We start from the raw sequence: 14,616 nt of genomic DNA, 5'->3' as shown, positions 1-14,616 counted from the left end.
TCAGTGGAAATTCCATTGTGTCCGACATCCTGAAGCCGCAGGCCTTGTAGAGGGGCATAACCAGACATTAAAGACCCGCCTTGGTAAAATATGTCAAGAGAAAGGGGTCGACTGGATAGTCGCCCTGCCAGTTGCACTGTTCTATATGAGAATGGTTGCCCACTCGAGATCAGGACTATCCCCGTACGAAGTGGTCTTTGGTAGACCACCGAATATGTGGGGGACGCCCATTCCTAAGAAAATTACTGATGTTGAATGTAACATGTTGACAGATTACCTTGCCTCCTTGATGTCTGCACTCCAATCATGTCGTTCACAGGTTGCCGCAGCCTTCCCTGACAACACTGATGTAAAGCCGCATGATGTCCGTCCTGGGGACCTGGTCTTAATAAGGAACTTCGACAGGAAAAGTCCGCTGGAGCCCCGCTGGAAAGCGCCGAAGACCGTCCTTCTTACTACGAGGACCGCAGTAAAAGTGGAGGGCAGAAAGGGGTGGATCCACACGAGCCATATTAAACAATGCAATGAACTGAAACCAGATCCAGGCTCGTCCACCCCTTCCAAAGACTGTATTGAGCCTAGTGACTTTAAAGTTTCCGAACGAGAGAAAACTCCCCAAGAGGAGTATAAACTAAAGCTCCGATCTAGCAAGTCAGACAGTTTAATTGTTTAAGTCCTCCCCTAGGTGAATCGGTTAGATAGTTTCTGACATGTATCCCCTAGATCGAGATAGAGAGAGAGAGAGACAACTCAAGAAACGTACATATTGCAAATCACTGCGTAGTCACTGTATAGTGACATTATTAATTATGTTTTTTCTAAGTCTTCTGATTATTGTTGCAAGTATACTGCTTCCTATCTATTACCCTATTTTCAAGCGTGAACAATCTGCTTACAATGTTTCTGCTGAACATTCTTTTAGCGAGTTACCTCCACATGAACTTTCTTACAGACTTGCGCTGCGCAACAACACATTCATTAGTATGCTACATCATTCCTATCAGACTAATAATGCTACAAACTGCTGGATATGTGGCCGACTCCCTCCCTACCAGAATTACAAGGGAGCTCTGCCCCTCTTTCCGTACCCGTTCACTCACAATGGCTCCTGTGGTGCATGGTTTAAAATAATTAATTCCTTAGATCCTGATATTGCTGTTTTCAAAGGGAGCTGGGTTTGGGGAAACTTGAACTTAGTTCTGCTCGATGTCTGTTACCCTGATAAGGAGGGACTCCCCACTAGAATAGGAACTGATCTAGAAAATGAAGTATATGGATTAGGTAATTACACAATTAACCTTATGATTCTTACTGTTGAATCCGAAGCTGCACCAGTTCTGCCCGCTATGTCAGTATTACCAGTCACTGGTGAATTATGTGTCAGGAAGAAAGGTTCAGTACACTTAGGTCATAGTAAATGTACTACTGTGGTCGAATTCAGTGATCATGGTAAATCGTCCTTTAAAGCTATCCGTCATTCTTATTTTGTTTGTGGTCATACTGCATACATACGTTTACCTCCAGATTGGGATGGTACCTGTTATATTGCATTCCTTCTGCCACCTGTTTTTCTAGCCCCTCCTGATTATCACAGAAATACAAATCTAGTAAAGAATAGACTCCGAAGAGATCTCTCGCTTGTCGACTACACAGAAACGGCATGGGAACAATACACAGATTTTAATAAAGGATTCTTTTTCTTCTTAGGCCCCGTCCAAAATAGTAAACTAATACGCAGATTAACTAGAACACTTGAAGCAGTAGTGAATGAAACTGCCTCCGCCCTAGGTAACTTAACCGAAGAGCAGTCCGCCATGCGGGTTGTTGTCCTTCAGAATCGTCTTGTTATTGACGTCATCTTGGCAGATAGAGGTGGAGCCTGTAAGGTCATCGGGTCAAGTTGCTGTGTTTTCATTCCAGAAAACGCGCCATCCGTATACAAAGCTATTACACGTCTTCATAAAATTGCCAATCTGATACATCAGAATCCAGGCACCTGGACTTGGTCCGGTTGGTTCTGGACAACGTTAACCGCTTGGGGATGGAAGATCCTATCCTTCCTAGGCATTGGCCTAGTCCTAGTATTCAGTTGCTGCCTGTGCCTACAGTGTGGGCCAGCGATTTGTGGACTGTGCGCCACGTCATGCATTGAACATTCCAGTTTTCTCTCACAACGTCAAAGAAAGAAAGAAGAGCAAATGATGTTACAAGAACAAACTGATCGATTCATGAGGATCGATATATCATGAAGGGTCCGTAGGGAACAAGGAGGGAATGAGGAAATATAAATGTTATGGTCAAGTTGTGTTCCCTATCGAGTACCCCACCGTCTCCATGTACCAGCTTAAAGTGCATGTAACTTCCCTCCTGTGCCAGCTATGAAGACGCAAATACATTTGCGTCCAACGTTAACATGTCCTCTTTCAGACCCACCCTGAATGGGTTGAATAGTCCATTCCTAAGTATGCTATGCCAACGTCTTTTTGTAGTGTACTTTACACGTTTTTCAGCTCTGGCAAAGTAGGCCCTGAATTTCTGCCATCGAGCCTTTTTCTGGCTTCTGACTCTGAAAGCCTCAGCCCAGGCTGTCTCTGTACCCGTGAACTCTGACTTACTTCCAGCGCGGCCCACCGCGCTCAGCTCAGCCTGCTGCCTGCCAAGACTGACTACAACCTTCGAATTATCTGTTCCGCTCCTCGAAAATACATTCCTGCCTACTAGTTTCAGTAAACATCCCCCCAGATGCAGGGCGAAAGGGCCGGCCTGTCTCCGTGCAAGTAATTCATAGCCTCTGTTACCATGCTCCCATGGAAGGCCCATGCCCCCACGCTTCTCATGCAGACACTTAGGCGCTTATACACGCACTCACAGTCAGTATAGAATAGCTTCTGCCCCAGAGACCTTTTCCGTTCAGATAATATGGTTCCCAAACATCAGATATCAGATATGATAGAAGTACGAGTTGATCTGACATGCCAGACTTCTGTCTCTTTCCGCTAGTGTAAATGTCAAGTCCCCTGCACCCTCCAGTTTCACGTCAATCACACGTCATGCAGCTGCGCGCGCATCCAAGCCTCCGATTTCTGCTGACATTGCAACATTTCTGTTTTGTGCCACCCACTTACGACACCTACCTGTGACGTTTCTAGTTCACGCCTTCTGATTACGTACTAGTAACACGTGGATGCTGTTATCTTGTCTTCTCTCAGCTGTTACGCCTACTATATTGCTTTCTATGATGTGAATTAAGTATATAAGCTATGTATTGTCAATAAAATCTTGCTCTATCCCTTCCTGAACCCCTTGTGGTTGCAGGAACATGATATCCAGTTCCGGAACGATTCCTTTTTAAAGAATAAAACCCCTAAGAACTCTAACACCACGGACTCTGTTTTTTTCTTTCCGATTGAGTTATTATTGATTAAGTACTTACCTGCATAGAAATTAAGACGGTAAATTAAATATTTACGACAATACCCACACTGCACCTGACGGTTCAGGAAACAAAAGGTCTCTGGCATTGCCCTATGATGAAGCATGACACCCAGCTGGGTGTGTGGGCCCCATTTCTCAAACTGGGAGACACCCTGTCTCCACCATAGGGTTAGGCTGTTATTCCGACTGAGCCTCTTCCTCTTCTTTTCTCTCCAAGGAACTGTATACCGCTTCTGCTTGCTTGATCCCCAAGGGGCACATATGCTGGAGCTATAAGCACCCCTGGTCCCTCCTTTTTTAAATAAATGGCTACATATTAGCCCTGTATAAAGAAAATTGATAGAGGTTTATTGTAGGAAAGCGCCCATTTTTGACATGGTCACCCCCCTTTTTGTCTAGTATTTGATGCGATTTCAACTGGAAGTGCACTGGGTTCCTGCCAACCAGGTCTCCAGTACCAGATCTGTCACAAAACTGTGCAATTGTACCCCAATTGGCAATACCTTTAATACTCACTGTAAGTCCGTAGTAAGTGGTACCTCTGGTGCCCAAGGCAAGGAGGCCCTTAAGGGTAGCACAAATTGGGCCACCCTAAAGGATACCTCACCAAACACATACAGACTGCCACTGCAGGCTGTGTGTCTAGGTGCAGACAGAAGTAAAAACAGAACATGACACACATCCCTGTGTGCCGTGCCCACGGACACTGCAAGCAGTATAGGTAAGTCACCCCTCCAGCAGGCCGTACAGCCCTACAGTTGGGTGCACTATACTACATGTAAGGACCTATCCGCATGAGCAGATATACCCCTGTGCTGGTCACCTCTATTGCTGCCAGCACAAATGAACAGGGAAGCTATTTTTAAGTACATGTGCTGGACACTGGTGAAAATGCGTTCCCCAGCTAGATGATGGCTACACTGACAATAGGCATGTTTGGTATCAAACATCTCACATTAATAAACCCACACTGATAGCAGTGTTGATTTAATAATACATGGACACAGTGGGAACCTTAGAGGTGCCCCTTGAAAACCTACCAGCTATTGGTCTGCTGACTGATTGGTCCTCGCCAGCCTGCCACAGAGACAAAGTTCTGGACCACCAAGGGTGAGGGCCTTTGCTCTCATGAGGTCAGAAACATAGCCTGCTTGGGCAGACGGTGTTTACACCCCTCCCACAGGATGACGTGCAGATTAGCATTCTAAGGCAGTGGCACTTCAAAGAGCCCACCGCCTTTGGTATGAGAATCTGGCTTTCCTCACAGATAACAAAGCTGAACCCCTTTCTGGACAACCCTTTGGCACCTAGACAGGCAGTCAGACCTGGCTAGTCAGATAGGCATGTCTACCCTCAGGCTAGTACCACCCCTAGGGAGGGCTACTTGAAGCGGAGGTGACTTTTCAAAGTTTGCTATCTTGGTGATAACAAACTTAGGAACACTGGGACAGGGATATGCCCACTTCCTACAGGAAGTGGTCAAACAGGAGGCTTAGTGACCCCAGTGGTAGGTTGCCCATTGTCTACTACCCTACACTCCCCTAACATCCCTAAATGTAGTATTTAGGGGAGCCCCGGGCACCAGACAAGCATATCCTGTTGACCTACGAAGCAGGACACTGAAGAGCTGCGAAAGCAAAGACTGAAGAAGACCAACTGACTTGGCACCAGCCCTGCCAGCCCTTCTGCTGTTTACATCGAATTGCACCAAAGGAGTCTCATCCTGCAAGCTGTTGTGCTCCCAAAGCCTGGAGGACTGCCTGCCTTCAATAAAGATTTAAGGACTCCTGTGGAGCAGTTGAGCTGCTTTCATGCAACCTTCAGGCACTCCAAGAAGAACTGAGAGGACTCCAGATCCACCAAAACTCCACGTCTCCAAGCACCACTGCACCCAAGCCCCCCAGCCTGAGTTGAAGTGCCACTGGAGGTGTCTGGCTGTTGCTGCCTTGGACCTTGCCCCATATGCACCTGAAGCCCGGGTGATTAGTCTTGTAAGTTGCTATGCTCTGCCTGAATGCAGTACTTGTTTTTCCTACCATAGGATAACATTGCAGCTTCTGAAAAATGTTGACTTTTTAAACGTAAAAGTATTTTACATCATAATTAATAAGTGACCGAGGGCGATAGGTCACAGTCTTCTGCCGGCTTCCCAGGTGTAAGAATGGATATGATCATTGTCTCCCGCATTGAGGGTGGCAGGGCACTCAAATTTGTGGTCTCCATAAATACAGCCTTAAGGATAGCAACAAAGGGGCCAATGAAGCCTTTATATAAAATGTACGGGAGTGTGTCCGGCCATGGGCACATTAGGACCACAGCTGCATTATAGCCGTTCAGGTTTCGTCCTCTTCTATATTGGCGGAGAGGAACTCCATCTGTGCATCGCTGAGCCAGCCCAACATCTAGGTAGGCCTCCAGATCCAGCTGGTTAGTTTTGCGTGTGGTGTAGAGAGTAGTAAAGTAAGAAGAGAATGCAGTGAAGATATCAGCAGTGTCTCTTTGCGAGGACCCGTCACCCCCTTTAATCTCAATACCATAGTTGGAGAATCTGGGTTCTCCGCCAAATCCCTCCACGGCCATTCACTTGATGATAATTACTCCGAAAGAGACATTCCTGGTCAGCAGTGGATTGGTATTCAGTAAGCATTTCTTTAATTTTGGCTCTCATCCGAGTGGGCTCAGTTACCAACGTCTCAAGCTGTTTGATTTCTCCCTCCAACTTCATGAGAGTGCCCCGAAAGTCACTCAGTATGCCCCCTTCTTTTGCGATGCATATTCAATGTATATTAACTTTAAAAGACTCCCATACAGTGGTTAAGTGGGGGACAGAGTTCATATTCTGTGAATTCTTGTCTCCGTTCCTCCGGGAAGGGAGTATAAAATGAAATATTAGGGAGAAGCCTCAATGATTAATATAAGGGTGGCCATTCAGGAGATCTTAACTGCATCAGGACCGGAGAATGGTCTGAGTAAGTGCAGGTCAAGTGTTCAGCCCCCACTAGCCACACACCCAATCCATGAGATATGATCCAGCAATCCAGTTTGGACCAGCTAGAGTGCACTGTGGATTGACATGTTCCCTCTCTCATCGTGGGGCTACATCACCCTCCAAGCGTCCAACAGTCGATGTTTGGTCATGACATTTTAAATGTGGTGAGTGGCAGTGATTGTAGTGTTGTGCCTGGCGATGCGGTCTATCCAAGCTGGAGTCGAGTAAGGTGTTTAAGTCTTCCCCCCCCCCACAGGCAACATGCGTTGACTCTATGTCTATGATGAGGCCCCATAGTTTGCCAAAGAAGGTAGGATCATCTGTGCTAGGTCAATAACCGCTCACTAGGATGACAAACTGCAATGCCACATGAGGCAGTAATGGCCTTGTGGGTCTTGGATTGAGCCTACCTGGACGTATGGTGTGTTTTTCTTAATAATAATGGCGGTACCTCTGGTGTTAGTGGAGTAAGGTGCAGCCTGTATGCTACCCACTTGGCGGCGACTTGAGTTTGCGTTGGGGGGCCCATATGTGTCTCTTGTAACATAGCGATATGACTGTTGTGTTGATCTACATGGCCAGTATATGTCTGTTTACATGGAACCCCCAATCATCCTACGTTCCATGTCAGGGGTCTGTAATTAGGTTGACCAGGATTATTGGTAAGAGCCTCATTTTCAGTCAGGGCGACTGAAAAATACATGAGGTAAGCGGGTGTGGACTAGGCAATATAACTCCAGCACAACATACTGTACAAGTGCAAACATATGGACATCAGTAAAATGCACTAAATAAAACAGTAAGAACAGATTCACATTCCCCATCCCACACTGATGGCCCAAACCCACCAGCAAAATTCGCCCCATCCAAAACAAATCAGTCATTGTGTAGGGAACATTCTGTTACCAGCTTCCTATCACAACAGTAGTATGAGTGCATAAAGAGACCTATGGTAGAAGAGGAAGAGAAGGGATACAGGGAGGGAAAAGAGAAGTAGAGAATCAGCAGAGAGAAAAGGTTATGTAGAAGAGAACGGGTTAGCAGATTCATAGGCAGTGAATCACAAGAATGAAAAATAATAAATAGAAGAGTGGAGATAGTCTGCAAGAGGTGTATCCTTCTGGGTGTCACCAGTGAACTCAGCAGACCATCCTCAAATGAACGAGGGTGTCCAGGGTGAAGGTTCTAGCACCTCTGGTTGGCCACGGGTCGCAGAGGTATAGAGTTGGAAGGCAGTGACTACTGCATAGCGTCCGTTCCACCATGCGACAGAAGAAAAGATTTGAAAGTTAAGAAGATGTAGCACACCAAATGTTTGTCATTCTGAGCATAAATGAGTAGAGTGCTTAGGGCGGCATTGTGGCTAGTCAGAGGAGCATATATTGTTATTATTATTATTATTAATTACATTTTGAAGGCGCAAACAGCTACCCAAAAAGGGTTCCCCAGCGCCGGCCAGACCAAGGAATAGGTAGCAGCTTAGTGGTTATTGGTTGAAACGACAGGTTTTTAAGGATTTGCGGAATTCGACAAACGCTGTTTCATTCCGAATTGAGGTGGGAAGTAAGTTCCATAGGGAGAGACCGAGGTAAGCAAACGATTGTCCACCCATCCGAGATAGTTTGATTCTAGGCACAGTAAATTTCCCTTGAGTAGACAAGCGAAGGCAGCGAGAAGGCATGTAGGGGCAGACCAGAGACTGTAGATACTGAGGGGCCACACCTGTTTTGATTTTGAACCTGTAGCTTAGGGCTTTGAAGTTGATACGGTTCTCCACCCTGAGCCAGTGCAGTTCACGCAGGTGACCGGAGCAGAGATAGCTCTAGGAACCCTGCAAAGTAGTCTTGCAGCCGAGTTCTGAACCATCTGTAGCCTGCGAGTCACCACCTTATTGGCTCCCAGGTAAAGAATGTTCCCGTAATCCAGTCTAGAGGTGACAAGTGCCTGGACAACAGTTCCCTGGGGAGTCTCCGGCAGCATCCAGATGATCTTTTCTAGCCATTTCAAGATAATGAAGCATGTGGCGGCTACCTTAACAGCTTGATGTTGCATAGTTAGTGAGTCATCTATGATGACACCCAGGTTGCGGACTTAGCGAGATGGCTGATGAAGTGTGCCCATCTCACTAGGCCAATGAGTAGGCCAATATATGAGTAGTATTGCCCCATCTCAACCTGCTTCAGACAGCTGCCAAGAAGCCCTGGACCTCGATGAGCCTCCACTGAATGGGGGGGGGGGGAGGGGTTGGGCGACGGCAACCATGTTTCAGGAAATCACTGACATGTTATCAGTTAGTAAAAGAGTGACCCTGAAAGGTGAGACGCAGGCGTGCCAGATATAACATGGCATATGAAATATTGTTCTTCTGTAGCTTGCATTTTACTTCCAGACATTTTTTGCCTTCTAGACTGCCATGGTAAAGTCTAGATACATGGAGACTGTATTGCCTTCAAATGTGAGCGATCATTGTTCTCTGGCGAATCGTAGGGCGGTGGTGATGTCTTGATAATTTAATAGCTGTACTATAATGGCCTGGCCCGCTAATGACCGGTGTACCCTCTCCGCCACCAGTTGGTTAGAGAAGGATGAGGCCTCAAATAGTGTTGTGAGCATTCATTCCATATATACGCCATCTTTCCAGTATTTTCTAATTCGAGCACACCTAGGATGCATATGTTATTCCTATGTGACCATGCTTCTAAGTCTCCATTTTTGCCAGATATGACTTTTAAGATACAGTCCATGTTAAGTAGCTGCTCCCCTCTGTGTGAGGATGTGTCCTCCAACTCCGAGATCCTTTGCTCTGTCTTCCCAATATGGCTGTCCTGCTTCTCCAACTTCTGAGTGATGAAGTCCATGCGAGAGCACATCAAATCCATTTTTGGTGTCTATGGAGCTGAGACTATTTCGCATTTTGAGTAGTAGAGATTTCAGATCATCAACATTCGTTTGTAGCCCTTGCTGCGATTCATCTGACACAGTATGTTCAGTGTCGCTATTCTGAGTTCGGTTGGATTCGCGAGATTCAAAAGGTAGTTTTGTTTGCTTACCATCCGTTCTGCCCATGTCGTGAAAGTATCTCCAATACCACCACCACAGCGATATAGGACAATTAAGAGAAGAACAGTGAACAAATTCACTTGCTCTGGTTCACTCAGCTGGTATGATGGTGGAAGGTCAACATTGGTCTCCCAGATCCTGCCTCCCCTCCCCAAGAGTACCGGGAGGGGCACTTGCAGACTGGGGCCACCTCTTGGGCCTAAGTGGGCCGCGAAATCACCTGGCCCCTCTACGAAGGGTTATCCACCTTGCAGGGTCTGAGCAGGCAGGTATGCCCCTCACGTGCAGCAGGCCCCTCTGTGGGCAGCTAGTTCTGAAGAGATTCCCCAGTGGGATGGAAAATCAGTCAGCTGATTTGGCCCAATAATCTCCGCTGAGCATGGCACTAGTAGGAGACACCCCGCAGGCTCCGACAGACTCAGCAGCGGATCGCCTCTCCCACTGCCCAGCGCCACGCCCGAGAACAGCTGCAGATGGGCTCAGCCCCATGCAGGCTGCGTCTCCATCCAGCGGGCCTCAACAGCATCTCCACTTCCACGGGGGCTGGCAGTGCAGGATATTCTGGCCAGGTAGGCACCCGTGGGTTGAAATCAGCAGGGAGCCCCACCTGTCCTGCATGTAGTCCATAATCGCCTGCTAACCACAAGGAGGCCTACAGCGCGTCTCTTGTCCTGCAATGCAGCCGTCAACCGCAGGCTCAAACGTTCGTTGAGGGTCATGAGGTCGAACCGCGCCACTGCCGACACATACCAGGGAATTAATGCTGTTTGTTTGGGGCTCCAAATATGAAGGCACTCCTTATAAATCCATGCCTTGCAGTTCAGGCCGCTTAGCGGTCATTTGGCAGGATGATGTCTGATACTGAGCCTGGACTGCAGGAGCCTCACGCTAGTATGGCCATCTTGCCTGCTGGCTCTCTAGCGCCCCCCCACACATCATTTAATATTTAAAAACTGCATGCTTGAGTATTGTATCGGACTGACAAATGTCTCTGAATATTATCTCCTCTTTGTATGTATAAAAACTTCAATAAAAAGCAATTGAAAAAAAATTGCATGATATCCTATGGCACTTGTAGTATGGCGGATGGAATATCCATCCCGTTTATGAAGGCGTAACCTTCTGCCAAACTGTAAATCAGTCCCAAAGTTATCAAGAAAATAGTTATTGGTGACTGAAAAAATTCTCCCTTTATAGCAAGAAAAATAAATAAAACATAAGATCTATCCTGTCTATAATTGTATCATAGTGCATACGTTGAAGCTTGAAGACACATTTCACCAACATTTTTCCAGTTTTTCTGCCAGCATAGGGTCAATTAGAATAACTTTTGATGAAAGTTTCTTCCAATCATCCGAAAGACTTCTTAGGAATATAATAAAATTAATGGGAGGCACACTAGAATTAAACATTAAGTTAATGTGATTCCACACTTTACACTAGAAATAATTAACAAAATTACAGGCAGGAAAAAAGCATAGTTCCAAAACTGCATATTTATTACTGAATGACCACCATGTATTAGGAATATTAGAGTAAATTTTACTGAATAATACCAGTGTCAATAAAAGCCTATTTTATATATAATAACAACGTTTGTTTTGTGTTTGCATCGCACAAGAGTTTCTTATTTTAAGACAGATTTTATTCCAGAGAGATGTTTCTCAAATTGCATTTAGATCATGTTCCCATTTCAATTCAGTTTCAAATTGCCATCTATCTACATGTATATATAAAGAACTTGTAAATGCTAGATGCCTTTGACCTGGTCTGTAAACTGTGAAAAAAATTCTGATTGTTGAGACGAACCGCTGCATTATATGAGGGAAGATTATTATAAACAAACAATATGATTTTAATAAGACACTCAAATTTCTTTTCAACTGAGGACAGAAAATTAAAAATCTGTTTTGCGTCTAAAAATTAGACGAAGGCCCTAATTAGGATGTTGGTTGGAGTTGCCTCCGACCGCCATCCCAGCCGTTTTGAAACCGACCGACCTTGGGTCGGCGGTCCAAAACTACAGTTACGATGTGACCGCACATGGTGTGGTCGCAAACTCCCATTTCCCTATGGGAGCTTGTGCGGCGGGGGCGTGGCTAACTACCAAGCATAGCGGACGTGAGCTAGAGAAGCTCCGCGCCAAGCCCGACACTTTGTTCAATTATCCTGCTAGAATGGGGCATTTCTGATCTAAAAATACCTGCAAGTTGAAGCGGAGCAGCCACGGGACGAGCGGAATGCATGCTGCGATCTGAGTTGCCCCCCCCCCCCCCCCCCCGTGTGCCGAGAGTCGGACTGCTGCTGCCGCCGTGCGGTGAGCTTGAGGTGGAGAGAGGACGGGAGCCACGGTGAGCGGAGGGATGTAGGGCCACACTGAGAGGCCGGAGCAGGCTTTCTCCCCTTCTCTCCCGCTCAATTCAAGTCTGAGGACTTTGATGGGCGGTATCGGACACGCAAGGTCTGTTGTTGCGGAGTTGGGTACATCGGGCAGAGCCCGGATGTACTGAAGATCGAAGGAGTCCCAAGATGGCACCCGGGACTCTGAGATAAACTCATCCAGCAGAGCGTGAAGGCAGTGTGCTCCCAACCTCCATTCCGTAGGAACAATGTACGAATCCTGGGGATACCGGAGAAAAGTGAAGGACGCAACCCTACGCAGTTTGTGGAGATCTGGCTGAGGGAGTATGTGGCGACGGAGAGACTGTTGGCGCTGTATAGCGTGGAGAGAGCTCACAGAGTGCCGCCTAGGCCTCCTCCCACTGGAGCGCCTCCGAGACCCCTGATCGCCCGTATTTTGAACTACAAAGATCGCGACACGATCCTAAGGGCGGCACGAGAAAATGCTCCTATCCAATTCGAAAAGAAAACAATCTCCTTGTATCCGGACTTCATGCTGGCGGTCAAGGAGGCCGGGGCCACGTTTCAAGAGGTTAAGAAGAAATTGAGAGAGCACAGTTTAAAGTATGCCTTACTCTTCACAGCCAGATTGAAGGTGATTTATGGACCAAAGTCAATTTTTTCGTGAATCCGGAGGAGGTAGCGGACTGGCTTGAGATCACTTTCTCTCCCCTTGCCACACAGATCTATACCCCCCCCCCCAACCCCCCACGAGATGGCTCTGTGCGCTCCCTGAAGCGACAGGATTCAACATCCGCTCCAGTAGCTATTGAGCAATGGCTAACAGACACTGGGATGACTCTGTCGGCGGAACAGATCACAAACAGTCAGAGAGACGCACTACTGACGGCGGCAGCACTGGCGGAACATGTTGCCAGGACCCGAGATGTCTCTATTCACTCGTCGGGAGGGGCTGAGTCCAGCCTAACACTGTGCCCTTCCCTAAATGCACAAACGGTGGACAATTACTGAACTAAGGGAGTGGGCCAGACAAGAATGGTATCATATGATGTACTGCCTGGTGGCTTGCTCTGCTGTTGATGTAATGCGTTGCCCTGTTCTATGTATCAATGCATTGGCATCTAATGGGTTTGTGTTGGAGCGTTACGAATATGTTATGTGCCCAGAGTGAATGGCAAATAATATTATGGTGATTGCCACCCCCCCCATGGCGACTACCCTGTGGTATGTTTCTGGTAGGGCACTGGTTACTCTGTTAGTTGTGGTTTGGTCCTCCGCTGTTAATATGGGGACACGGGTATTGGGGTGTTTTACTGTTTTTGTGGGCTTAGCGTTAGCTAAGGTGATACTGTCCAGACTCAGTAGATCCTGTGGTCCTGGAAGGCCACCTTATATGAGGACTGATGGCACAACCCGATACCTATAACTGTAACTCCTGGAATGTTCGGGGGATTGGCTCACTTCAGAAACAACATAGACTTGCTAGCCCAACTGAATAGGCGGAGGGTGAATGTGGCGTTTCTGCAGGAGACTCATTTAAATAAAGATGAGGCAGCGAAGTTAATCAAAAAGTGGTGAGGACAATTATTCTTTACATCATATTCAGCATTTGCTTGGGGCAGTGATTTGGCTTAGGAATGGCACACCCTTTAAGCTCATAGAACAAAAGATTGACAAAGAGGGCAGATATGTACTTATACATTTGTTATTAGATGGGGAACACATTGTATTGGGAAGTATTTACACTCCAAACACTGAGCAGGACAAGTTCTGGGAGGTTTTGACAACACTGTTGGTGGACTGGGAGGGATATCCGTGGGTGATAGAGGGTGATTTTAATGCGGTACTGGATATTGAAATTGACAGGTCGCACACACTGCTGTATAATGCACCCAGTAGGAAACTTACGGGGTGCTGCGAAATTGGGCACAAGGCTGGGGATTAATGGATGCGTGGAGGACAAAACACCCGAGAGACGGGGAATACTCCTTCTCCTCCCCAATGCACAAAATACATACCCGCATTGACAGGATATTCTGCTTGGCCACGTTAATAGATGCAATCAGTGACTCCACTCACTTGGGGAAAACGTTATCAGATCATAGCCCGGTAGAGATAACACTGCAATGGGGCAAAATTCCAACCCTAGTGCTGACTTGGCGGCTACAACCTCAACTGCTAGAAGACTCAGTTTTCAGAACAACACTAGCTACTGCTATAGATACTTCTCGGAAAACACAAATACAGCTTCCTCCAGGCAGATGGAGTGGGACGCATTTAAGACAGTATTACGGAGAGTAGCAATCAGCACAAGGGTAGGACTGAGACACACCCTAGTCACACAGCTTACTGACATAGAAAATATGCTGGGGAGGCTGGAGCAGATGACCGCTTTAGATGAGGCACATAGGGCACAGCTGCAAGAAGCTCACATACGTTACGCTGAACTGCTGGAAGATCTGAGGCTGATAGACCTTAGGCTGTATGCACAGAACAACATGCGGTAGTGGACAGCCCGGGGCCATTACTGGCCAGGATTATTAAAGATGCCCCACCGGTTGTCCCAATACTAGAGGTTAAGAACATAAAGGGTGATATGGTGAGCACGCAAATAGACATAATTGAGGCCTTCAAGGAATACTATGAGACTTTATATACCAGGCCTGATGCCATAAGGGGAGCGGACTTGGATGCTTTTTTTGATGATCTGCATCTCCCCCCCATTACTGAAGGCACACAAGGAGGAGCTGGGGCTCGCAGTGACTGCGCTG

This window comes from Lissotriton vulgaris, chromosome 3_1 (assembly GCF_964263255.1).
Source record: "Lissotriton vulgaris chromosome 3_1, aLisVul1.2, whole genome shotgun sequence".
In the NCBI taxonomy this organism is placed as follows: Eukaryota; Metazoa; Chordata; class Amphibia; order Caudata; family Salamandridae; genus Lissotriton; species Lissotriton vulgaris.
The sequence above is the reverse complement of the archived record's forward strand: the minus strand, read 5'-3'. Positions refer to the sequence as shown.